The sequence below is a fragment of the Phyllopteryx taeniolatus genome, chromosome 7 (genome assembly GCF_024500385.1).
Source record: "Phyllopteryx taeniolatus isolate TA_2022b chromosome 7, UOR_Ptae_1.2, whole genome shotgun sequence".
NCBI lineage: Eukaryota > Metazoa > Chordata > Actinopteri > Syngnathiformes > Syngnathidae > Phyllopteryx > Phyllopteryx taeniolatus.
This window is the reverse complement of record NC_084508.1, coordinates 28,016,475-28,043,140: the sequence shown is the minus strand read 5'-3', so window position 1 is coordinate 28,043,140 and position 26,666 is coordinate 28,016,475. Positions and strand designations below refer to the sequence as shown.

The following is a 26,666-nucleotide window of genomic DNA, read 5'->3' as shown; positions in this document are numbered from 1 at the left end:
ACTGTACTCTTGACTGTTAGGAAAGAGCTTTAGTGTTCGTTCAAATACATCACAGCGACATTCAGATTGACTCTTGGCCCTCTCGTTGTCAAACATCTTTTGTCGTCAACAAGGATTTCAGAAACTCTGTAAAGAACTATCATTTTCTGTCATTTTTAACATGTCGGGAAAATGCATGTACGTTGGAATTAAAGTCATCACTTACAGACACGGCTCCTTATGTGACCACATGGCACGAAGACTAAAATGTCTTCCGTCCATTCGTTTTCAATAGTGCTTTTCCTCATTAGAGTCGCGGGTGAGCTGGGCGAGAGGCGAGGTACACCCTGAACTGGCCGCTATTGAATCGCAGGGAACATATCGACAAGCAACCATTCCCACTCACATTCACACCTGAGCAGTTCAAAGTCTCCAATGAACTTAACATGTATGTTTTGGGGATGCTGGAGGAAGCCAGAGTAGCCGCAGAAAACCTTGGGGAGAAGCGATCTGAGATTCAAACCAAAAAACTTTATACTGTGAGGCAGATGTGCTAACAAGACCAACGTGCTGCCAGTAAAATGAGTTCATGTTCAAATTTCAAACAGTTTTGACTTGTTCTCAGCATAATTTCAATGCTTTGCTCCTTAAAAAGACCTTTCCCTCCTCAGCCCAGCAGATGCCAACTAGCACCCACAGCGACTGTTTGGTTTTGCGGTTTTAATTCCCAATGGCTTTGGATCCAGAGCGGTTAGGCTGAGCCCTAAAGGCCAGTGGGCTTGTCAGGTGTCTCCACACATTAACGTTGCTCTGCTCACACCCTGAGCTGACAGCACAGTGAGGCAGGGCGCGGGGGGACAGCAACGCTAATCTGGCATGGTGGGAGGTACAGGAGCAAAGAAAAAACTTTTTCTTCTTGCAATTCTTTGTATTTTATATACATATTTGTTTCCTTTTGTTGTTATTTTGTTGTTGTTGAATCATCAACATCAATGTGACTTTTTGTGCAATTCCACCTGTTATTAGAGTGTATGTACATTTATTTTATATTTTGGTACAACTACTCAACTATATTTACAGGGCACTTCAGAAAAACAACCGCTGCTATAACAAACACAGCAACTTTCGGCAAGATATCACAGAAAAAACACATTTGAAGAACTGTCAGTCAATGTAGAGATTCTTCAAAAGGATAAATTAAAGCAAACGGTACATTTCCAATACATGTTTTTCAAATGAAGCCAGCAAGGTAAACAAACAGACCTGCATACCAAAATATTTCAACATTCTTCAAGAAATGAAAAAGGCACATATTTTCATTTATGAATTTCTGGCGCTGACCTTCCAAGCATTTTTTTCTATTTAGGTTCTGTTTAGTCTTTTAGTCCTTAGTCTTTGCGGTAAAAGCACCCCACTGATGGATGCTACTCAACATTTTCTTTACCCTTTAACCCTAAAACCAGCTGAGTGACAACATAGCCATTTTTACCCCGCAGGATTCAAATAAACTTGCATTGTCTGTGCACAAACAACTTCCTGCATGAAGACACGCAGCTTGTTAATGGGGGCGGGAAGAAAAAAAAAACTCTTCCTGCTTCTGACCTCCAACCCCGCACTACACCACCCACACCCACCGCTTACACAGCATGGTGCATCCATAGGAGGGGAGTTTGCGGCGGGGAGATGGCGTTAGTTTGTAGGGGGGTGCAGCCACAGGAGGTTATGTTAAGTTTTAGAGTAGGGGGACAATTTTTGTCCTGGTCCAAAGTATTGTAGGATGTGGGGGAGGAGGTGGGATGAGAGGACATGCTGAGAGGACTGCCTATATTCTCCTCCCTCCTGCAATACCTTTCCCTCCATCCTTTGCCTCTTTTCACCCTCCTCCTCTGGTGTCTCCAGCTGTGGGGGTAAAGTACATTACATGCTTGCTAATCAAACCTCCATTAGAAGTCTGGCGGGAGGCTCAAGTTGTCTCATTCTTTCTTATTTCTTCTCCCTTTGGCGCGTCTTCTAGCCTTTCTTCTGCCCCTCAAGTATTTTATGCAAGGAAATGATCCATCCCTCACAACACACAAGAGATGCACTAAAACAGGTGGAATAACTACTAAGGTCTTTAAGCTTAAATATCAATACAGCATGCACAATGTAAAAGACCTGTGGAGTACAGGGTCACTGTGGATTACTGAAGACCGCATTCAGGACACCACGATAATCTCAGAAGGCATCTGATGATTTACATGAGAGAAAAGAATGAGATGATTGTGCAGACTTTATTTGATATAGTTAGACTTTGAGGTTTGCTTTGATTTTGGATCAGATATGGGTCATTGTTCATTTAACCCTGGAAATTCAAAGCGACGCACCACCCCCAAAACAAATATTAGATAGCTTTGCATTTACATAGACATTGACATCAAACTGCCAAATACAGTTACAGTAATTGAGAGTATAGAATTTAGAATGAATACTTTCATGTGAAGATAAATATCACTGCTTTCTATTCATGTACAAAAAAATGTTGATGCTGATGATATGTGGTAACACAGAATTAGAAAAACAACAAAATAATATAAGATATAAGAAGCAATATAGCGCAATATACGATTAAGTCTCCTTTCTCACAGATGCTGCATTTGAATAGAGAAAGAACACATCATTTTAGGATTTTACAAAAGCTTTGAATTAGGTCTTATTGACATTTCACAGGCGGTGGACGACTGGTGAGCACATCTGCCTCACAGTTCTGAGGACCCGGGTTCAAATCCAGGTTCGCCTTTGTGGAGTTTGCGTGTTCTCCCCGTGCCTGCGTGGGTTTTCTCCGGGTACTCCGGTAGTCTCCCACGTCCCAAAAACATGCAATTGAGCACTCTAAATTGAACGTAGGTATGAATGTGACTGCGAGTGGTTGTTTGTTTATATGTACTCTGCGATTGGCTGGCGACCAGTTCAGGGTGTGCCCCGCCTCTCGCCCAGAGTCAGCTGGGACAGGCTCTAGCACGCCCGCGACCCTAGTGAGGATAAACAATACAGAAAATGGATGGATGGATGATATGTCACACTCATGGATACTGCATTTTAACACCTTGCTAATCTTTATATGTGTCTCGAAGGTGGAACAATGAAACTAAAAGATATTTCAAAAGTCACTGTGATGCAACACTGAGCTTGTATCGTTAGGTGTAAACAATTAAAACAACACGATGGGGTCACTTTTATAGCGGCATTGCAAATCTTTGTGTCTAATCTAGTTGTCAGCTACAAGGACCAGCACTGTCACATCATGAGTCATATGGCGGTCAGAATTTCACAAACTAATTAAAGGAAAGGTAGACAGCCAAAAAGCTATATTGCGCTATCTGTCTCATTGTGGAAGATTCTTCACACTTTACAGCCGAATGAAAACAAAATGCATTTGTTCTCACCTAAAATGATTAGAAATATACAGTGCAAGCTTGATATCTCCAAAAAGATTTCATCTTCAGTTAAAATGAATTCAGTTTAGAATGCTGAAAATCCTGAAAGCTTTATTCATGACAATGAGCTACTGTAGCTTTTGTTGAGCCTTACCATCCAACATTGCCCTGGGGTGATTGCCTTCAGTTACAAGCCAGACAAACTGTGGTGCTGATTTGAATGAGCCATAAAAGCCTCTCCAGAGCTGTGTGGTCTGCTCACCGTAAATTGGATGAGAGGATGAGGTCTGCACATTGCTACAGGGACACATACGAGCTGTTCTGTACACGCCATACATCTGGATCTACATTTGAAAAAAAGTACTGACATTTTGTGCTATTGATATATGCCATGCACTTCCATTGTACCGACTGAGCCAGCTCGATTTCTTCCAGTCTATCTACCTCTAAGCAAAATGAATGTATTCTTCACAAGATCACTCCAAGACTTATCACAAATTTGAAAGACTGAAAACTGAAAGACTTGAGTCATATCATTGAAGCAAATGAATCCACGTCAGCTGCCAGGAAGGACAAAGGCTTCAAGCAGTATGTGCCGAATTATTTTCAGAACTATGAATAGATGCTACATGTATGCAGTAATTCTAACAAGCATAGAAACTCAACTCTATGCTGTTTGAATCCAGATTTCAAATAAAGCAACTTTTAAGTAAGCATTAGATTTATGAATGTTACTCATGCTAATTGAACTTGTCATGCCTGGTAAAGAACCTCATGTTTTCATCTGATCATGCAAAAATATGGATGTCAAAGCTTTGCTTCATGCTCACTTTCTTTACTTACTCTCTCAGATGGTGAATTTCCTCTCAAGAAGTTTTGGTCTTGCGGCAGGTCAATAAAAAACAAGACCTGTGCTGTAGTCATGGTCCATGAAGACATCGTTTTGGCCAGACGTGTCTGTGCTGTCCTCTGTCTCTTTCTTGGGATGCTGTCTTGGTCTTCTCTTCCAAATACCCGGTCCAAAGCTCGCGTGTCCTTGCATGTCCATACATTCATCCATTTTCTGTACAGCTTATGCTCACGAGGACGCGATTGTACTAGATAGTATTGTACCAGAAGCCTGACACAGACACTTAGCAATGCTTATCAATAGTGTCTCTTTTTCACTGAAACTTGAGCTTTTTTTTTTTTTTTATCTTCCTTCAGGAGTGCAGCAGAACGCATTTGGAAAACCAGAAATAGCTGGGCTGGCTGAGATTTTATATGGAAGTCCAACCTTCGAGCGTTGAGATATAATCTATTAAGATAACATCATTCTGTGGCAGAAACATATTTTGTCCAAATTTGGTCAATTTAATATTTTTTCACAAATCAATACTATTGGTCCGTCCTCACGTGGGTCTGTTATTTTTATAAATGATTGACCAATTCAAATTTTAAAAATGGTTTTCCCTCTATGACAATGCAATGTTAATGACTCAACAAATATTCAGTTTTTTCTTTTTGTTTTGTTTTGTTTCGTTTTCCTGACAAGTAAGGGTTTTGGAAATGTGAGTATTCTGCCCGACACCAGCAATATGATCATGAGTTGTCCTGGCATATGTACATAAATAGGTAGAAAATAGAATGTAATGCAAGATTTCAAGATTCTGTGCAAACAGTATGTTTATAAATTTTATATTATACTTCCATGATGAAAGCCATATAAAAGGTTTTCTCTTTTTTTCTTTCCTCCTCCTCTCTTCGCCTCTTCGCTGGTAATTGGATTTAGTGAGCACCTGTACGAGTGTAGATTTTCAGGGGATTATAGTCACACAACCCTGAGTCACCAGTAATTATCATTTCCTTTCCTATTTCTTCACCTTTCTCTCTCTCTCTCATACACAAAAACACACGTGCACACAAGCGTGCACACAAGTGCGCACACACACACAAAACCACACGCGCATGCTGTGTTTTTGAAATTGAAGGTTGAATGAGCATTTGTTTTTTGAAGAAAAAAAGAATTTGCCTTCCAATAGAGATCCTTGCTCTTTCCAGTCATATTTAAAGGGGAACTAAACCCAAGTTGTCAAAACTTTCTGGTATATTTAAAATCTACAATGTATTCCTCAAAATATGTTTAAATGCTTATTGGGCCGCCATATTTAGGAATTTTCACTTTCTCGAGAGTAAGAATTCACAAGAATTTGACGTTCACCAATTTCTGCCCACATTATTTATTACGAAAACCATACTGTTAGTAAACATTCAGGTATGTATTCTATTTCATTACATGTAAAAAAAAAAAAAAACAAGCTACAGAATAAATCATGACGATGAACGTCATCCTGTACATGTACTTACAGTTGTGAGCTGATCTGGATTTCTTTTTGCGCATCTTTTTACATCAAAAAAGTGAAGCCTGCTGGGATGGGAGGCGAAACGTCTTGTAACACAACCAGAACAGTCCAGTTGCGTTCGATTCAATACCCTGAGAATGAAATGAATGAGAATGTTCACAGGCATCGAGAAATTGATGTATAACGCTTTTACTCCTCGCTGCATTTCCTCCCATGCCGCCGTATGTTTTTCATCTCAACCATGGTCTAGACAGGACTGAATGATTATATCCTTTGCTCTCAACATCTGTCAGCAAACACAATTCAATAGCAGCAGGCAAGGCGCAACGACGGCTGTAATGTCACTTCCGGACTGAAGCGGTTGACGATTTCCACGAACATGGCATTACGTTACGATGAATTCTTCCGTTTCATTCTTATTCCACAAACTCAAAATCAGAGTGCAATGTTTTGACTAGTGCTGGCACATACAATGTATTCTTGGAGTTAGGTCCCTCTTTAGAAGCAATTATGGCAGACTTAATACAATTATAGAAGACTTAACTTTTCGCAACTTTGCAACAAGCGCCGAGGCTGTATTGATAACGTAGCAAACACCTGTAAAAGTAACCCAAATTGAAACAGATTGGTTTTCGGCCTTGCCGCTTACATGCAGTGATTTCTCCAGATTCTCTGAACCTTTTGATGATATTATGGACCGTAGACGATGAAATCCCTAAATTCCTTGCAATTGTACGTTGAACATGATTTGTAAATCATTGTATTCTGTTTTTATTTATGTTTAACACAATGTCCCGACATCATTGGAATTGTGGCTGTATATGTATTTGAGTTGTTCATCTTTCATATGTGCTCCAATCTCAGTTCAGACCACTTTGTAGAGTTTGCATGTTCACCCTGTGCTTGCATGTGTTTTTTCAGGTTCTTCGGCTTCATCCCACATCCCAAAAACTTCCAGGGTAGGTTAACTGAGGAATCAAAATTTCCCTCAGGTGTGAATTTGAATGTGACTGCTTGTTTAAATGTTATGTACCCTGCACTTGCGCGGCAACCATTCCAGGGTGTACCCCGGCCAACTCACCCGTTGTCAACAGGACCACTTGGTCCACAATGAATAAATAGATAAACGTCTCAGAGATAGAAAAATATAGAAAATATTCTTCGCAGTGCCACACTGAAACCTGGGCTCCCAGTGTAGCTGAGTTGACCAGAGAAGAGTTCTCAAGTCAAGTTGTACAAGTTGCTAAAATACAGTCAGACACAAACAGACACACAAACGCACAGACATACAGACCCTCGCGGGCAGGTGCTATATGATAGATGTGGGAGGGGGCAAGGTGAACGGGAGTCAGCAAATGTAGAGTAAGAACCAACAGATGAGAGGGAGGTAAAATGGAAGAGGAGTGGAATGGAACAGACGGGTGAAAAGAGACCCAGTGGGAGAATAGGAGCAATAAAAGGCAATGGAAGGTTTACTCAGTCCAGCTCATATTGATTAGTCACTCTAAATGTACCTATATGATCAAAGAGATCATCTGTCTGTGCTGTCAGAATTATTGATGGTTGGATTCTCACTTAGTGGACACAATTAGTACTATTTGCCTACACTTCACATCCATTACCAATTATGGATATTGGATACAGTCACGTCAAAACACAGGTTGCATTCACACTAGCCGTCAAAACTTTAGCAAGCGTGCCCAAACGTCATTCATTGATATCATTTGGACCCAGATAGCGCTTCTTACTTTTAAAATGCTTTTACCTCTCTGATTGTTTACCTTAGTATCCTCAACTGGCAATATTGCTGTGTACTGGTACAATATTCAGTTGGGATTAAATGTGTAATTCCTGTCCCCGCCACAAGAAAAAAAAAAAATGAAAAGAAAAATGATGCTGTTTGGTAGAACTGTCCTGACTTGACATTTCAGTGATCCAAACCAGCAAACATCATTACTAAACAGCAAAAACAAAACTGATATCAATTACTCTGTATAGGAGTTACGTTCTTCTACTGTATAAAAAAAGTAACAGGGAAGTGTTGTGTGCAATACAAGAGGGGATGATGGACAGCTACGGCAGAGCAAACAGTGATGGAGGGATGGAGCGAGGTGTGTAGTGCAGCAGAAACTTCCCATGCTGGCCTCCCAGTGTGGCTACGTAATGAGGCCAAGGGACACTCACACACACGCGCGCGCACACACACACACACACACGAATTTGGGGCTGAGCATGGCCCCACGGCTGATTAGCGGCACACAAAGGTCCCAAACAGAAGTAGCAGAGGGCTCACAATGGGAGCAGGGCCTCAAGGCGTGGTTTACTTCTGCCCTGAGGGAGGGAGCGAGAGAGGTTAAGAGACAGGGGGTGAGAGAGTGGGAGAGATAGAGAAGGTCTCGTTGAGCTGGACAGGGAACCAAAGGAGGAGAGGAGGGCTTCGATGACGTAAGAGAAGTGACAGACACCGAGAAGAGTTTAGTTTTTGTCCTCATTAAGGCATAGTGCGATGTGTTTGCAGATGGAGGAAACCAATTGACTGGGTCAGTGTTGTCAATGTCTTGTCAGTGGTCACAGGCATGTCCAGGGTCCCATCCACCTGTCCAGGCACGCTCAATATACTGAAAAGTCATTTTAAGAAGAATTCATCTGATATTAGAGGATTGAGCCTATGCAGCATAAATAAATAAATAAAATTCACATTCACTTATCCAAACCTTATCTGCATGCGTGTGGTATGTGGGATATATTCTACAGTTTTAATAAATCACAGCCATTATTTTTTTCATCAAGGAGTAAATGATACAGTAAATGAATGTATTGGTATGAACGATACATTTCAGATGTCCAATGGGATCCACTGTGGTTGCCCACAATATTGCTTTTCTTCAAGATTCCTTCATAAATGCATAAATCACTGTTGAATTAGTTTTGTCAATGCTGATATTTAAAAAGAAAATACTAATAACTTCTCAGATATAAATTACACATCTACACAAAACTTCACGTCTACATAGTTCCACCAAGAATATTATATAGTAATGACTACTTAATACAAATGTAATTTCAGAGAGAAGCAAGCGCTGCTGTAATCATCTTTCCTCAAAGAGTTGCTCTCTATCCAGAGAGCCACCTACACTTCATTAGTAAAGAAGGTATGGACTCATCTGTCAGTAATTCTTTCCATTTCCCTTCCCTCTTTTTACGACTCATATAGACATGAAAAACTAAAGAATTTCAAAGGCTTTTCTGTAATTATTAACACAAAATCGTCTTAACTCACAGCTGATTATAGTTTTATAATATACAAATTTTAGAGGGAGTAATGGGAGAATGAGTGAGAGTACATCGGGAATGGTAGAGTAATTCCACAAAGACTGCTCTTTTCTGTCTCCGGTCCTGTTTTTCCAATTACTTAATGCTATTTAAATACACTCAAGCTGATACACACACACACACACACACACACACACACACACACACACGCTAATGGTCCTCTAAAATAAATCACACAGTAATTGTATTTGTTTAATCATGAAGGGAACCCATCAGGAATATCCATACTAAAATAAGAAAATAGACAATCATTCATATAAAAAAATAATTGCAGGCCTTTAAAATCCTATACACACTCGAGGGATGCTGTGAAAGACTAAACTGTTTGAGGAGATGCTCAAAATATTAACTTGCAAATTTTCGACACTTTGAATTAACAGCACATGTCTAACATTGCATTTAAATAGCAGACACAACTCTGCTGGTCCATGTCTTCTTTAAGCAGTGATTTACCTGATCAACCCAAACGACTGTTTAACAGAACATTTAAATATATTTTACTTACCAAGCCCATTATTAGTCCCTTTTGAAATGATCATGGATCAATACAACACCAGACTGGAGTTAGGAACAGATTACAGCTTGGCTTCAGCTGTTGTATAAGGGGGACACATTTTTAAAAATATTATTATTATTTTTATTATTTATTTTTTTGTCTCTCTCCCACACAGAAATGAGGAGTTTCAGTTTTGGTTTCTGACTTTGCGACATGGTGTATTTCTAAAATGATAGTTGGGTTATCAAATTGTTCAAGCAACCTGAGTTCACTTCACATATAAATTAAATACGACAAGATGAATTATTTTAAAGATGATGATGTTTATGTTGATGATGACTATTATTCACTATTACGATTATACATCATGATCATTGACACTTGAGACTATGTGAGTCCCGGGATGCACATGTTTGGCAACAATGAGTCCCAGCCCTGGAACAATGAGTCCCTGAAATTTATCGTCACAGAATACTGTACAGATACAGTAATCCTCCGCTATATCAGGGTTCTTGCTTCACGGTCCCGCTATATTACAGATTTTTATTCCAGTTGTTACTGTCTTATACTGGTTGTACAATATTTTTTGTGTTATCCATTGCTCTTGCTCTCTCTCAATACATTATGCGTTTATACCTGCCATGATAGCAAATTTTGTTTGGAATGATATATTTTCCCAAAACTTTCACGATAAACGATTATGATATTTTTTAATTGTACACATCTTACAAATGCTGCCCTGGTAATTAAATATATGAGCATAACGTTGTAATGTTTTCTTATGTACTAAATAAAAGTAGGGCTGCATTTCACAATAAGAGCAAATAAAATATAAAAAAGAAAGTTATATGTGCTCAAATAAAGTGCTTAACGAATTTCAGTTATTGCAGGGGTGGACTGGAATTTAACTCCACCGCACTTGCTTGTGCTTTGATTAAGAAGGCAGCTAGCCAGGTCGCTAGCCCGCGAGCTGCACGACACTTCAAACGTTCCTCGCGGGTGTATGCTTCATTTTGGCGCCGAGCAGCGACCTGGCTGGCCACTGCGGGGTTCCAAGGCATAGACAGACTCCCTCAGCCTAAAGGCTTCTCTTTACCGAGCGATTGCGAGGCTCGTGGCTGCTCTGCTCCCCGCATGCGAAAGCCGGTGAGCCTGTCCACCCAGCCCACAGTGAGTTGTGCCACCTCTCTCCTTGGAGGAAAAACTCAAGTGAACTAACTCCCCCTTCGTAGCGGTAAGAGGGAAGTGTAAGATAACTATACAATTACAAACATTATGGTTTTTACAGCGCACATACAACTCTATCTGCCGCGCTCGCTTGCATGTCACGTGAGCTTCTTTTTTTGTATTTTTTTTTACACACAAACACACACACACACACACAGGCACACACACACACATTCAGAGGTCGAGTCTTGTCAGGAAAAAAATAATAATAATAATACGCCGGATTTCCGGCACTACGGCGGAATACTTTAAGCCATGAATAGTTAGTTGATTTTCCCTAAAGTGTCCCACTTATGTGCATCTACGGAGCCAACACCGTTCCGCCAGCGACTCGCTGCTTTCGTGAGCACCACTCCGGGTGTTACCACAACAATGACTATTTATCGAGTCGAAAAAAGTCTTCCATGTATTTATGGAACGATAACCCTCCCTACTCTGCCTCTGATTGGCTAGCACCAAGACAGGAGTTCTACTTTTAGTGGCTAATGATTCGCTGAAGCACTTCAGCAACACACATCACATACATTAGTTCTCTTCTTCAGTGTGACATAAAAAGTCACATTTTCTGGCTGAGACAGTCACAACAGCATCCAATCTGCACCCAACAAGAGTTGAAAAAAAAAATCTGATCTAGTAATGTTTTGAGCGGTGGCTGTTCATGCGTGTTCTGTCGGGACCGCGGTGCACAATGACATGGAAAAGGTGATTTTCCAGTACGAAGAGGTTCTGCAATACATACAGCATCCCCAGGAAGAGAGAAAATATTGAATTTGGTATGTGTGTATGCGTGTATCTTTGTATATCATACATTTTACAATGTTCAATTACACAGGGGGCGGCACGGTGGTCGACTGGTTAGAGCGTCAGCCTCACAGTTCTGAGGACCTTGGTTCAATCCCTGGCCCCGCCTGTGTGGAGTTTGCATGTTCTCCCCGTGCCTGCGTGGGTTTTCTCCGGGTATTCCGGTTTCCTCCCACATCCCAAAAACATGCATTAATTGGAGACTCTAAATTGCCCGTAGGCATGACTGTGAGTGCGAATGGTTGTTTGTTCGTATGTGCCCTGCGATTGGCTGGCAACCAGTTCAGGGTGTACCCCGCCTCCTGCCCGATGACAGCTGGGATAGGCTCCAGCACGCCCGCGACCCTAGTGAGGAGAAGCGGCTCAGAAAACGGACGGACGGAATTACACAGGGCGGCACAGTGGGCTACTGGTTAGCAACTCTGCCTCACAGTTCTGATGACCGGGGTTCAAATCCCGGCGCCACCTGTGTGGAGTTTGCATGTTCTCTCCGTGCCTGCGTGGGTTTTCTCCGGGCACTCTGGTTTCCTCCCACATCCAAAAAAAAACATGCATGGTAGGTTGATTGATGATTCTAAATTGCCCTTAGGTGTGAATGTGAGTGTGAATGGTTGTTTGTTTATGTGTGCCCTGCAATTGGCTGGCGACAGGTTCAGGGTGTACCCTGCATCTCGCCCGAAGATGGCTGGGATAGGCTCCAGCACGCCCGTGACCCTTGTGAGGATAAAGCGGTACAGAAGATGGATGGATGGATGGATGGATGGAATAATGAAACAGTGTACACTCATTTACTGTATGCAATAATTGATAACTCAAATATTAACAAAACTGCTTATTATTTGAGGGGGGGGGAATCAAGACTAGCATCAAAATAACTTTTTTTCCATTCCTCAAAAGTAGATGAGCCTTTCATGGATGATTGCATTGAGTGAGAGGAGACTTTCAGGTACAGTACATTCACTACTGCATTTATTACTCTGTCTCACCATCGTACTGACATTACTTTCTCTCGTTGGTGTAGGAGCTGGCAAAGGTGTTACATCAGACCAGTGAGCCACCACTAGAGTGGACTACGATGCTGACATCACACAGAGACACATTCGTACTACAGTAAAGCATGTCTGTGTCGTAAGCCAAATTCTGCTGGAGGAGCGTAGTGAATCAAGCCTAACTGATCTGAGCTGAAACAACTTGAACTGCTTTGATAATACAGGACTTTGCATGGATATTTTTCTTGCTTTCTGGGTCAGAGAGTGACATACAGTATCTTAAAATACAAACACAATTTACTCTCACATGCTTTCAATGAAATATCTGTGTGTTGTTTGAATGCTTTGAGAATGTTCCGAAATAGTGCCCTGCAAATAAAAGAAGACTCGACATTTAATTTCACGACCTGACAATTTCTTTCCGTATTTGTTCACGACATTTGTTGGTGGTGCTGACTTTTGAAGAACAAGCAAATCAATCACATTTTATCTTTTAGTTCCACTTGACAGGAAAATCATTTTCTACCGCTTAGCCTGTTCAGGATCTCAGCTGACCCCAGGTGAGAGGCAGAGTACACCCTAGACTGGTCACCAGTCAATCATAAGGGAATTACAATTTACTGCCAATACTGTACATCCATACAGTCTCACTTTTGTGGACAGGTTCCAATTTCCACAGCATAGAAGTGCAAGCTAGATTTTGGAACAGAAAAGTAATAAAGGTTGACGAATTTATTGACCACAGGTCATAAGAAAGCAGAATATTAAGCAGTTTTTAATATTAAGTGAAGTTTAAAACTTGGAATGTGAACAGGAAATATAATCTACGCGTGCTGTTAATTTTGTTTCTTTTGTTACAAATCATGAAAAATGTAAGTGTTGTTGATGAAATAAAGACATATGTATTGTGGACGCTCAGTATTTGCAAAAGATGAGGATTGACCCAGACCCTTAAAAAGTATAGCTATAGCCTGTTGCTAAGCATGCAGATACAATGTACGGAACTTGTACGTACATGTCAATAATTCTGATGCTGATGATGAAGAATTACTATGGTGGTGCAGTCCAGTGTAAAACAGTGAACATTTGACAAAGCACATGAGTTACATCAGTGGCACCAACACTCCTGGCGTGAAACGCCGCCGCTTCGTAGGCCGAGGTTACGTAAAATGGATAGCACTTCAATTTTTACTGACCCAAAACTACTGGATCCATGCAGTGACAACAGGCACTGCCAGTCGTAGATAGATAGGGTTAGCCATGTTCGACTGAGTTGTTTTTACGGACTCACCTGGTTTTGATGCCGTGTTTGGTCAGAGTTTGGCAAAACTATCCAAAGCAGCCGCAGCGGACATAGGCACCCCCAATCCTTCAATCCTTCTCTCCCGCTTTCAATCACAAATCTAAAATGGCCAGTGCGCGCTGGCGGAACCTCCGTCTGCACCAGGTAGCCACCGAGAATCCTATGAGTAGCCCGCGGGCCTGTTCTAAAATGAGATTACTAGTGATGAAGAATGTGACTTTCAATTTTGTAGGAGTGATCAATGAGGAGAAAATGTAAACAGTTGTAGAGTTTTGTAGAAATGGGACTCTTAAGGCTTCTTTATAATTGCACGGACGGCGACCGCGCTGACGTCACTGCGGCTGTCCTGAGCATAGATTGCCTTTATACGCGAGTGCAACCCACGCGCAAAGTTTTGAAAATGTACTCCAGTTCACACAACTGTTTTCTGCCCTTGCGCCGTTGAAGTTTGATTTTGAGCAGACACCTAGTTTCATGTTTTTTTTGTGTGGTTACGGTAACCGTTCATTTTCTCAATTAAAGAGACACTACATAACAGTAAATGTCGTACATAATGTAGACAGTATTTTGCCATGAAAATAAAAATTAATAATTTCCAGACATATTTTGCCACATTACAGAAAATCTTGATTGGTGAAATTTATAACGGAACGAATAACGGAGGATAGGTTGCCCCCCGAAACCTGCAACTGCTGAACAGTGAACATGAGGGGCTCCACTTTACTGATGGATGAATGCAGATAAATTATACTGAATCAGGAATTTTTTCATTATTATTATTGAAACTACAGCAGACTTAAAGTAAAATATGTGCCTTTAACCATGAGTATAAGTTTATTACAAAATAATATAGGTCTTATAAATGTATTTCTTTCATTAAATAAGTCAAATTGTATGATTTAAATAAGTGATAGGGAAAACGATTCAGTGAAGGTTCAGTCTCAGATGAAATGTAGCATCCATCCATCCATTCATTTTCCACCGCTTATCCGAGGTCGGGTCGCGGGGGCCAGTAGCTTTAGCAGGGACGCCCAGACTTCCCTCTCCCCAGCCACTTCATCCAGCTCTTCCGGGGGCAGGGTAGCAGAGACCAACAAAATCTCTGCAAACCTAACCAGCTAGTTTCATGTTTATCTTTCTATTTACAACACACACACACACACACACGCAAAGTGAGAAGTTCGAGAACAGTAGCCTCTGGTTATCTGTTGAAATGAGTGTAAATGATCACATGACTGTGGTCATGACGCAAAGCTCTGCAGGCAACTGATGGAGGCTGACAGCGTGTATTTGTGTGTGTGTGTGTGTGTGTGTTTGTGCGTGCCTAATCATTTTATGCTCTTTATGTTACTCCCCTTCCCGTCTCTCCGTCTTCATGTCTTCCTGCTCATCCTCGATGCCTCAGGTGATGAAACTGATTCTGTTACTGTCTGTTACACCACTGGTTTCTACACTGAATATCTACACACACACACACACACCTACACACACACACACACAATACCCCAATGCCCTCTATCTCACAATCACACATGCTGATACACACTTACACACACACTCACATACGCTTTCATGCTCTCGAGAACTGCATTAGTGTGTTTAACCTTATTGATTTGGTCTTGCCCATATTGACACAGATCAAGCTAATCAACCACTGATATCTCTGTTTACTGGGTGGAGATGAGCTGATAGTGTTGGACAGCAGATTAATCAGTAAAAGCAGTCAAGTGAAGAGCAATAAGACATATTTTCTATTCATTGCATATAAATTTACAAATCAATGACCAAGTTTTGTTGTTTCTAAGGTCTTAACATTGTCATACTGTACTTGGATGCTTTGAACAATTTGATGTAACCCAAGGCTTTTAGGAACGGAAGACGTGAGCCAAGACCATAACCTCAAGTTCCTTCCTCTTTTATTTTTATTTGTCGATTCGCTAATTCTTCAGTAACTTTTTCATCTTCATCCTTCCACCCATTTTCCATGCCGCTTATCCTCACTAGGGTCGCGGGCGTCCTGGAACCTATCCCAGCTGACTCTGGTCACCAGCAAATCACAGGGCACAAAGAAACAAACAACCATTCGTACTTAAATTCAGAGTTACAAGCAAATTTTAGTCTTCAATTAACCTATCATGCATGTTTTTGGGATGTGGGAGGAAACCGAAGTACCCGAAGAAACCCCACGCAGGCACGGGGAGAACATGCAAACTCCACACAGGTGAGGGTGGATTTCAATTCGGGTCCTCAGAACTGTGAGGCAGATGTGCTAACCAGTCGGCCGCTGTTCCGCCGTTTTTTTTTTTTATCTAGATGTGTTTTAAAAAGTTGTTTGTACAATTCAAAAAAGACATGTTTGCTCTGTTATTATTTATTCCTCAGACGTCCTACTATGAATGCGTCATTGTTTTTCATAGAAACATTTAGATGACCTTTACTCAAATGCTTGCTCAATGTGACCAAATTCCTGTGTAGTATTGCATAGTATTATATAAGGTGTCATCAAAAGTGTGTCATTGCATACATGTAGCCTACTGTATGTGCCAACTAGATGAGGGAAGTGAATGTGGCTTCAGAGGCACACACACATACACGTGCACACACACACACGCACACACACATACACACTCCCAGACAGTGTAATTGAAAACCTACACCTTTGACAATGTTAAATGCCCTCAAGGTCTGTGGAATACTGGCTCCATCTCACCTCACAGGAACAACTAAGAAATAATTTTACAGTTCACTTTTGAGGTCAGTGAGAAGGCAGCGTTGCCTCACATCTCTCTGGCTCTCTGTGCATTTGCCTTCATTACATATAACCAGAGGGGGACTCCTTCTAATTCGTTTCTTTTTTTTTTTTTTTTTTTTGGTGGCTTCCTGGAAGATGACATTGAATCACTGCTTGCATTGAGCTAAATTATATTAACGTAGTCTAACCTTGTTTTGTTATTGTTCAAAGTATTTTCATTCAATTGTGAGTAACCTTTGTTTTATTAAATAGGCTATAATTCAAGCTTTAAAAACTCATCGGGACATTTAAAATTTTTGCTGCATTGAGCTTTGTAATAATCACTGAAAAAACAAAACAAAAAGTGAAGGCTACAGAAGTATATACAATTTAAATTTATTGTACTGTAGCATGATAATGGCCATGGTCATAGCCAGCTTTGTTGGATTTTGTAATTGTTTTCCTTCTCATGTTTGAATTTTGTGTTTATGTGACTGGACTGACTGCACATAACACCAATTCTGTCATTAAAACCTTGAAGACACAACACATCGATATCACTGGTCTTTCTGGTGTGTGGTTGCATTCATTAGTCTCACACGCTTTGCTAAAGAACAAGTGGAGCAAGCAAGCACAAACAGCTGTGAAAATAAAAACACATTACATTTACTGTAAGTAACATTGTGGATAAATTGTAGGCTACTTGTCAGATTAGTTTTAATGCATCATACGTTTTACTTTTACTTGAGTATTTATGTTAAGAATAGACTGTATTTTTACTCTGTTATAATGATCTAAAGTACATGCCACTTGCTACTTCATTTATTAATTATTGTGTGGGAGATCTATTTTTAGACTTTGTCTTTTGCGCCAATCCAACGTAACCACGAGGGATGTTTGACTCCAGGTCACCAATCAAATGGCACAAGGAAGTCAACATGACCACCCATACAGGACTTTTCCACCAACCAGCCCAGGAACTTTGGGTTCCTGCTTGCAAAAGGTTCCTGTCGCCCATGTGGTTTGTTTTTCCATCGCACCTATTAGTTCAGGGTAGCTTAAGCAAATGAGGCTGATTGCTGATTACCGACACCTCCTGGATCTAAAACAAAATGCTGATATTTCAAGCTTTCAACTGTCTTATTTTAAATCTTAATGTAAATTTCAAATATTTTTGAAATTAAAAAAAAAAAAAAACTAACCCTTTATCAAGGTGAGGTAAATGAGAACTGATTCATATTTGCAATGCCAAACTGCTTGCACAGTCTTTGAGGTAGAGCGTTTTATTATATACACGTACATTTCAATAAATTACAATATCCATCCATTCATCCATTTTCTACACCGCTTATCCTCACTAGGGTGGCGGGTATGCTAGAGCCTATCCCAGCTAACTGCGGGCAGGAGACGGGGTACACCCTGAACCGGTTGCCATCCAATTGCAGGGTACATATAAACAAACAACCATTCGCACTCACATTCACACCTACGGACAATTTAGAGTCTTCAATTAAACTACCATGCATGTTTTTGGGGTGTGGGAGGAAACCAGAGTACCCGGAGAAAACCCACACAGACAAAGGGAGAACGTGCAAACTCCACACTGGCAAGGCTGGGATTTGAACCCCTGTCCTCAGAACTGTGAGGCAGATACGCAAACCAGTTGATCACCGTGCCGGTAAATTAGAATACATTTATTCTATTTTATTGAGATGACATACCTAAATTGTGCAACAGAAGCTTGCAGATGACTATAGATGTGATTTCTCACCTGGAAAATGCAATAGGGTCAAGAGCCTGAAGCCTTACACAGTTCCAATACAAATATGAGAACAATAAATCACATCTATCGTGATTTTACCCCCCGCAACTGACTGGATTGGACCATCAGACCATTTCCGCCGGCCAGCCTCACGTCAGCGTTTGTCCCAGCCGAGGAAGACGCACACGACCGCTTAGGCTCTGACCTCCGTTCCTTTGCGGGACCGAGTCAGCCAGCGGTGGACATTGCCGCCGGGGTGGCAGCGGATCTCGCCCCTTAGCCCGTGGCGGCAACGGACCTCCCAGCGGCGGGCTTTGCCACCGAGTCCGCCGGCTTCTTCCAGATGGAAGAATATTTTGGATAATTACTGTATATGCTTCTAACCTATGTTAAAAAATGTGTAAACGTGTGTAGGTCATTTTTCTATATCTTCATGAAAAAGTCTGAATCACCTTAAATGTGATTTAGTCCACAATTATATTGAGTGAAAAAGGATGATGTGCATGTGTGATTTCTTGTGTGCCTGTGTGTTTAATTTTATTTGGAGCATGAAGAACAAAGGGAGTTTGCAGATTAAGGGAAACCCAGGGGATTTTGGTCATGACCTCTCAGTAAATTTTATATTAGCATTAGCAAAGGAGAACTCAACTCAACAGATTTAATTAAATCAACATTTTACATGCACACGCCCAGTACGCAGTTTTAGAGTTTCGGCCCCTTGCTCAGGGAATACCTGGGTGGCAGGCAGCATCTTTAACCACTAGCCCATGGCCTCCCCAGCGTTGAATTCAGATATGTGTTGCAGTGACTATGAATTGTATACAAGTTGATTTCCAACAAGAAATGGTCACAGACAACCACCATGAACTCTAACAGAGAACCTTCAACTCTTGATCATATAATGTATATCTGTATAACTGTGTAACATAATTGACAAAAAAATTAGCCACCATTCACCATTGCTTGCCAAAACAGTAAAAGAATGTGCTAGATTATTGCAAACCGTACTCTGACTATTACCAACTTCATGTAACACTCTTTCGCATACCTATTACTCAGAATCAGAATTAGAATCATCTTTATTTACCAAGTATGTCAAAAACACACAAGGAATTTGTCTCACTAATTTTTAACTAGTGAGGTTATTAAAAAAATCACTATACAAAATCAGTATAGACATCTTCTGTATGTGAAAAGAAATAACTGATAGTATTTCATAGCTATGCCACAGAAATAATGGGTTAATTGGTATATGTTACAACTACTCAAACAAAAATACGAGCAGGAACATGATAAAATGCAAACTTTTTTTATGGTCCTCAGAAGAAGCCACTTTTTCTCTTGAAGACTTTTGCATTGGCCATACTGATTTAGGACCTGAAAAGAGCGCAAACCTGATTGTGCTCTTAAACGGGGTGGCCTCAGGATTGCCTCTCTCAAACAAGCAAAATTGCTGCATAGTTTAATTTTGGGAATTCTGGGAGGAGTATATGCAAACAGCTTGCTTTAGCACACGTAATGCAATTTATGAAACTTGAGATGACTTTTGGAGCTTCTGAAGTTCTAAGAGCTGACTTGGAGTCAGTATGAAGAAGGACTTTGGGTTGCATTTTTTACGTATGAAAATCGCTGTACTAATAAAATGTGATTTTTTTTATTGCTTTTATTTTGATAACAAAACTTCCTTAAACTGTACATTTCCGTGAGCCTTGGTCTTGTCAGCACACTGTAACAACTGGAGCTGGTCTCTCCCAGAAGAGCTATTTTGTCCGAAGTTTCAAATGGAATTTTAATTAAGATGGGCAGATATATCCAATTAAAGCACTGGAGAAGAGTTAAATCAAACTAAACATAACTTTTAATGTTTAATCATTTTATTGGCAGATAGGCACAAAATCAGTGCCATTCCAAAATTTTATGGCTTCACAGCAATCTCTTCCAAATTTACGAGATGACAATCTAACATCGTCAACACAACAGCATTTATCCAGCCTACTACCTTGAGTGTTTACATCTTTTTTAACCTAACATGGCTTTTATGTCTGTTAGTGTCATCTCTTCCACTAACACTTCCAATTCCATCACCTCAAACTTCATATTTCATTCATTCCCAAATTTTCCTTTGTGTAAACCATCACAGCTACCTAAAGTGCAAAACCCTCTTTTAAATATGGCGGTCTCCGTGACTTTTACATCTATTGCCAACAGTACCTGAAATCTATTAGACTGAGCAAACATGGAATTTAGGGCCTGGTTTTTGGGATCTTAGTAAAAGATGGCAATCTTAGTAGAGGCAATCTGTCAGAGTGAACAGCAGGCCCTTAGTCTTCCATTCTACTGTATACTTCAAGTTTCCAAACTGTTGCAACAGAGTAGTTCATTCTTGCATTTTTTTGCTTTTCCAGCTTGATCACCCAGTGACTAATAGCGTCACACCCTACAAGTCTCTTCCTACGCCTGACCTCGTTTACAAACAATGCATTTTTCCATTGACGATGTACAGCATTCTATACTTTTAAACTCTACATTTATCTGTTTCTTCATCTCAATTTTAGGGATGGAAAATATAATTGATGATAAAAAGAAATTTCAGAAACTTTTAAACTAATTTGCAGACAACAAGAGCATATTTAGTGCAATAGCTATAAATAATCTACCCAAACCCTTTGACCCATTGTGAAAATATGCTTGTTGTTAGCTTTAATTCCCTTTCTACTCTCAATTCTACTCTGCTACTGAGTGGTCAAGTGTTTCTTTCTTTGTAAACGTTTTTTTTTCTAATTTCCTAGGCCCATTTCAAGAGTTAACATTGCACTTGTGGAATGTTTGCAGTACTCTCTGGCACTCTCTCATACGTGTCTCTTACGTAGAGACTTTTAAAACATCAGTCGTTTTTCATCAAACATTACAAACAAAACACATACACAAGATGTATTTAGTTAACTGGTTTGACAGGATATAGGGAGCTCCTGAACTTAAAGAGGAACTGAGCACAAGAACTAAACACAAGATGTCAAAACTTTCTTTCTATTTTAAATATGCATATCATATATTTATAAGTAAGTATTTAAGTAAGTAAGTATCTATTCAAAAATATGTTTAAAACATTGTATTTACTTGTTTACTGGGTCAGCCATTTTTACGTCTTTTCACTCTCGCGAGGGTGCGAATTTGTGAGAATGTGATGTACAGTATGTTCACCAACTCCTGCCTGCTTTATTTACTAAGAAAACTAGGCACGTGCACAGATAGACCAGGAGTGGTATTCTAGCAACAGCCTCTTTTGCCCGCGGATGAGAAAAGTGCCCTTTGCCTTGAGCCCAGTTTTAATTTTCATTCATCATATCTTTCATCTCTGTCATCAATTCCTCCCAAATGGGTTTTGATATCAGATGGGTATTTGTGTTCTTTTGAGTATTGTGCCGCTCGCTGATCTGCAGTGCACAATAAACCACTGACATTTGGGTGTGTAGACTTTTTATATCCATTCGCTTCCCTTCACCTTGTTTGTAAATTGGTTTGTTGATTGTGTTTCCAGAAATTAATGCACAAGTTTCTTACCTGTGTGATTAATTTGGGCAATGGGCATTCTTTTTTTTTTTTTTAGCAATAAAAAGCTTCATATTCGATTTCATTACACGAACAAATAATACATAATGAACCATGATCATAATGTAAATGATTTACATGTAGTTAACGAGTTATGAGCTAATAATGTACAACACTTTTACACTTCCTCTGATGGCCACTACATGTTTTTCACCTCAGCTGTGGTGTACACAGGATTGGCATTTTAATGGCCAGCTGTATTAAATGGCAAGGAGCTACTTGGGATATGACCCCACTTCCGGTCTGCAGCTACAAATGATTTTGCCCGACATGGCACTGCCCTTACTTCAATCATTCTATTTACTTCTTATTCCATGAACACAATATCAGAGTACTGTATTAGTATATGAATCAGAGTAAAGGAGTTCTGGCACATGCAACGTATTCTTGCTTTACAGTTTTTTTGTTTTGTTTTAGTTCCCATTTACATCCCTGCTCACCATTATTGGCACTCCTTCATTTTTTGTATAACCTGGATAACATCTTCAGAAATAAGTGGAAATGTACCGAACTTATATCCTCAGGATCTCTTAATTGGAGGAACAAAGTAATTTAACATATTGTAATTTCAAATAAAAAAGAACTGAAAAAAAGCATGTGTAGCAATATTGGCACCCCTCCTTCATATTTGGTTGCACACCCTTTGGCAGCGATGACATCCTCTAAATGTTTCTTGTATCCATCTATAAGCTTTTTGCATTTCTCAGGTGGTATTTTCTTCTACTCTTCCTTTGAAGTTTGTTGAAGCTCTTGAAAATATGCAGGGTTCTTTTCACCAGTGGAAGATTTCAGCTCCCCCCAAAGATTTTCAATTGGATTGAGATCAGGACTTATTGCTGGACATTTTAAAACAGTTCATTTTCTCCTTTTCAACCATCCCTGTGTGCTTTTGGATGTCTCCTTTGGGTCTTTGTCTTACTGGAGGACCCATGATGTACACCTCAAAACAAGTTTTATTACACTTGGTAAGACATTTTGCTCTAAAATTATTCGATAATGTTCTTATTTCATGATTACAGTGATACACTCAAGGACTCCAGTACCAGATATAGCAAAGCAGCCCCATAGCATGATGGATCCTCCACCATGCTTGACTGTTGGCAGGGTGTTCTTTCCCTGAAAGGCTTCATTGCACTGCTCTATTTTTGTTTCATCTGCCCATAAAATATTTTTTATCATTTGCTCAAGTTCTCTATGGAAAACTGTTGTTTCACTTGATTCATTTTCTTCAGGAGATATTCCACAGTCAGTACTTCAACTTCATGGGTGCCAATAATGGTGAACAGGACTGTAATATTGGTATCCATAGAGAAAAAGAGGGGAGGTGGTATCTTTCTTTATAAACTCTCAATTCTGTGTTTTTGTTGTTTAACGCCATACTATTTAATTTAATAAATTACAATATCCATCCATCCATCTATTTTCTTTCGCGCTTATCCTCACTAGGGTCGTGGGCTGCTGGAGCCTATCCCAGCTATCTTTGGGCAGGGGTACACCCTGAACTGGTCGCCAGCCAATCGCAGGGCACATAGAAACAAACAACCATTCGCACTCACGTCCACACCTACGGGCAATTTAGAGTCCTCAATCAACCTACCACGCATGTTTTTGGGATGTGGGAGGAAGAGTGGCCAGAGAAAACCCACCCAGGCACGGGAAGAACATGCAAACTCCACACAGGCGGGGCTGGGACTTGAACCCCGGTCCCCAGAACTGTGAGGCAGATGTGCCAACCAGTCGGTATATATATATATATGTATATATATACCGACATATATATATATATATATATATATATATATATATATATATATAGAAACAAATGCAACCTTTTAAATCTGATCTGTGGCATGCCCTTTTCCACACAAACAAACATGCAAAGAGTACAGAGAGAGAAAGCAGACACACCTGAGAACCTGCATGTTCTGTTTGAGGAGGGAGACCTGTTGTTACCTGCCTTTAGGCTGAGTTCACACTCACATACACGCAACAAGGACACACTCACTCTGCGGCTAAACAAACCAACCACCCCACCTGTGTGCGACAGTGTGTGTGTTTGTATGTGTGGACAGGCGGACCCTCCATCAGCATCCTGTCACACACAAGATGTTTATCCAATTTGTCAAGATAATCTTTCCTCAAACTGGCTGCCAAGTAGCCTGCCTCACCACTCACACACACACACACACACAGACACACACACAGAAACATACATGCACATACACATGTTCACACACCTGGGGGAAGGTTCACCGATATCCACTGCTTGGCCTGAAGCGGAGGCCCTCTCTTCCATCTTGTTGGCAAGGAGCATAACACAAAACATTGTTTAGTTTTGTGAACACAATCTGCACTGTATGAAAAAATGGCTTCTTTGAGTTATTTAATTAATGTCCACTCATGACAATACTCCTATTTAGAGCTTTGTTGAGAACACGTGGTAAATAAAGGGCATATTATTACAAGAAAATGTGGCGCAACAATTAGCTACTGCAATCTCAGGAGTTGTACTTATTTACAGTGAGACTCTTGGTGAGATTGGCATCTATAGGTTGATTTTTAGGTAGGCAAATACTTTATTAGTCCTTCTGGAAATTCTGAAAATTATCAAAAGTTAGATTCAAACTTCATGTTGTGCATTGGGATGTGAAACCATCCATCAATTTTCGACCACATACACAATATTGCCAAAAGTATTCGCTCACCTGCCTTGACTTCCAAATGATTTTAAGTGGTATCTTATTCTAAATCCATATGGTTTAATATGAGCTCAGGGGCGAATATATTGGACATTTCCCACTTTGTAGGAACAGTTTGGAGATGGCCTCTTCCTGTTTTCTTCCTTCCTGGCCTGCACAATCCCGACCTCAACCCTGTAGAACACTTTGAAATGAATTCGAGCGGCGACTGAGAGCTAGGTCTTCTCGTCCAACATCAGTGTGTAACCTCACAAATGTTGGTCTGGAAAAATTGTCATAAATTTCCAGAGGTGTGGACTGGAGTCACATGACTTAGACTTGAGTCAGAATTGAGTCATGAATTGGATGACTTGACATTATGTTAAAAGACTTGCAACTCGAGTTGGACTTGAACAGCAAGGACTCGTGACTTTACTTGGACTTTAACCCATTGACTCGAAAAGACTTGCTTCTTTGACCAAAGCACTGAGATCCCAACATTTTATAGCTTTCTATTTCTATAGCTATATGTGCAACTTACTGTTTTACTATAGGGAAATACAATAAGTGACAACATAAGACTGTAGGTCTTAATAATTGTTTATTATGTTGCAATGTCCCACACCATTATTACTAATGTATAGTTAGTTATTATTATCTTTTGCTAGTTAACACACCTGCGATTGGCTGGCGACCAGTTCAGGGTGTACCCCGCCTTTCGCCCGAAGATAGCTGGGATGGGCTCCAGCACACCCGGCACCCTAGTGAGGATAAGCGGAACGGAAGAAGAATGAATGAATGAATGAATAGTTAACACACTGCTGGGCACGTTCTGGTAGCGGAAAGCATTTTTTTTGTTACCAATCCCTCTTTGAAAAGAAAAGTAATAGTTGAAAAACATGTTTTTATAGGCTTCTGATTTAAAAACTAGCTATTCATCAATATGTTGTGTATACTGTATGTAATTACACTATAGGAGGTAATCTTTCATTTATACGTTGTGCGTAATTGTAGCGCCCCTCCGAGGGAAGTCATAACTACGAAGTGGCCCGTGACAAAAATGAGTTTGACACCCCTGATTTAGAATCTCCAATAGACCTACATTCATACTGTATTTTGGGAATGTGGGAGGAAGCCGAGTACACGGAAAAAACGATGCAAGCATGGGAAGAACATTGAAACTCCACACAGGACAGAGCAGAGATTCAAACCCTGGACCTCTCGACTGTAAGGCAGACCTGTTAACTATTACTACTATATGTGCGGCCTTTAATTGCCATTCGTTTGAGAATGGTTCATCAGTACAAAAGACAATGTAAATAAACAATATATTAAATCAAAATGTGAAATTGCTGAAAAGTAAACTGTGATTCATTTGACATTTAGGCCGATGTCCATGTGGTTTACCTAGCCCTGTTGTTTTGCTGTGCAAGACATTTAGATTGGCGCTCATTCTCAAATTTTTAGATGACCAATCCACTGACATTTTCCAGAATAAAGTCTCATATTAAAGCTATAACGATTAAAGCTAATGTTGTCAGTTTTACCCATGTAAAAATGGCACAGTGATTTGCATAAATAAGCAATAAACACACAGGCAACATATGAACACACAGACACGAATGGATAATTGCAGCTAAGCTGCATATGACACACTCATATGCTTAGACACCAGTCACGTACACACACAGTGAAAATCCTGGAACGAAGCAAAGCTGATGATTTTCTAATGAATAGTTTCATTGGCCATGGTGAGGATTAGCGTAAAGGGATTGGAGGGGTATATTTACGTGCTTTTAATGATTTCCCAACTTTATATTTAGCGCTGAGCCTTATCAATACCAATCATCTCTCGACTTGGAAAACAAACCTTAGAGCTGGGCGACGACACAATTACACGCCCCTGCCACACACACATTGGTCTGACACCTCCGACATCGTCTGCAAAGTTAATGTGTAACATATTAAAGTGTTGTCGGGCGGGAGGGATGAAAGTCAAAAGC

General features: G+C 40.3%; 2 long non-coding RNA genes across 4 annotated transcripts in view; one reads left to right on the top strand and one right to left on the bottom strand.

Annotated features, from left to right (window-relative positions):
* LOC133481034 (uncharacterized) overlaps nucleotides 1–13,621 on the top strand; it is a 57,773-nt gene extending 44,152 nt beyond the window's left edge. For 2 of the 3 annotated variants that reach the window (XR_009789434.1, XR_009789432.1), the window contains exons 3-6: nucleotides 6,656–6,693; nucleotides 8,802–8,886; nucleotides 12,489–12,537; nucleotides 12,613–13,621. This is a non-coding gene — a long non-coding RNA (uncharacterized LOC133481034). The remainder of the gene's footprint in view (nucleotides 1–6,655; nucleotides 6,694–8,801; nucleotides 8,887–12,488; nucleotides 12,538–12,612) is intronic. The other variant, XR_009789433.1, reaches the window with a different exon arrangement.
* On the bottom strand, nucleotides 5,650–24,922 carry LOC133481035 (uncharacterized). The gene is made up of 3 exons (XR_009789435.1): nucleotides 24,691–24,922; nucleotides 24,223–24,281; nucleotides 5,650–5,865 (listed from the first exon to the last, which is right to left on the bottom strand). It is a non-coding gene; the product is annotated as an uncharacterized LOC133481035 (long non-coding RNA).
* Nucleotides 24,923–26,666: the final 1,744 nt, after the last annotated feature.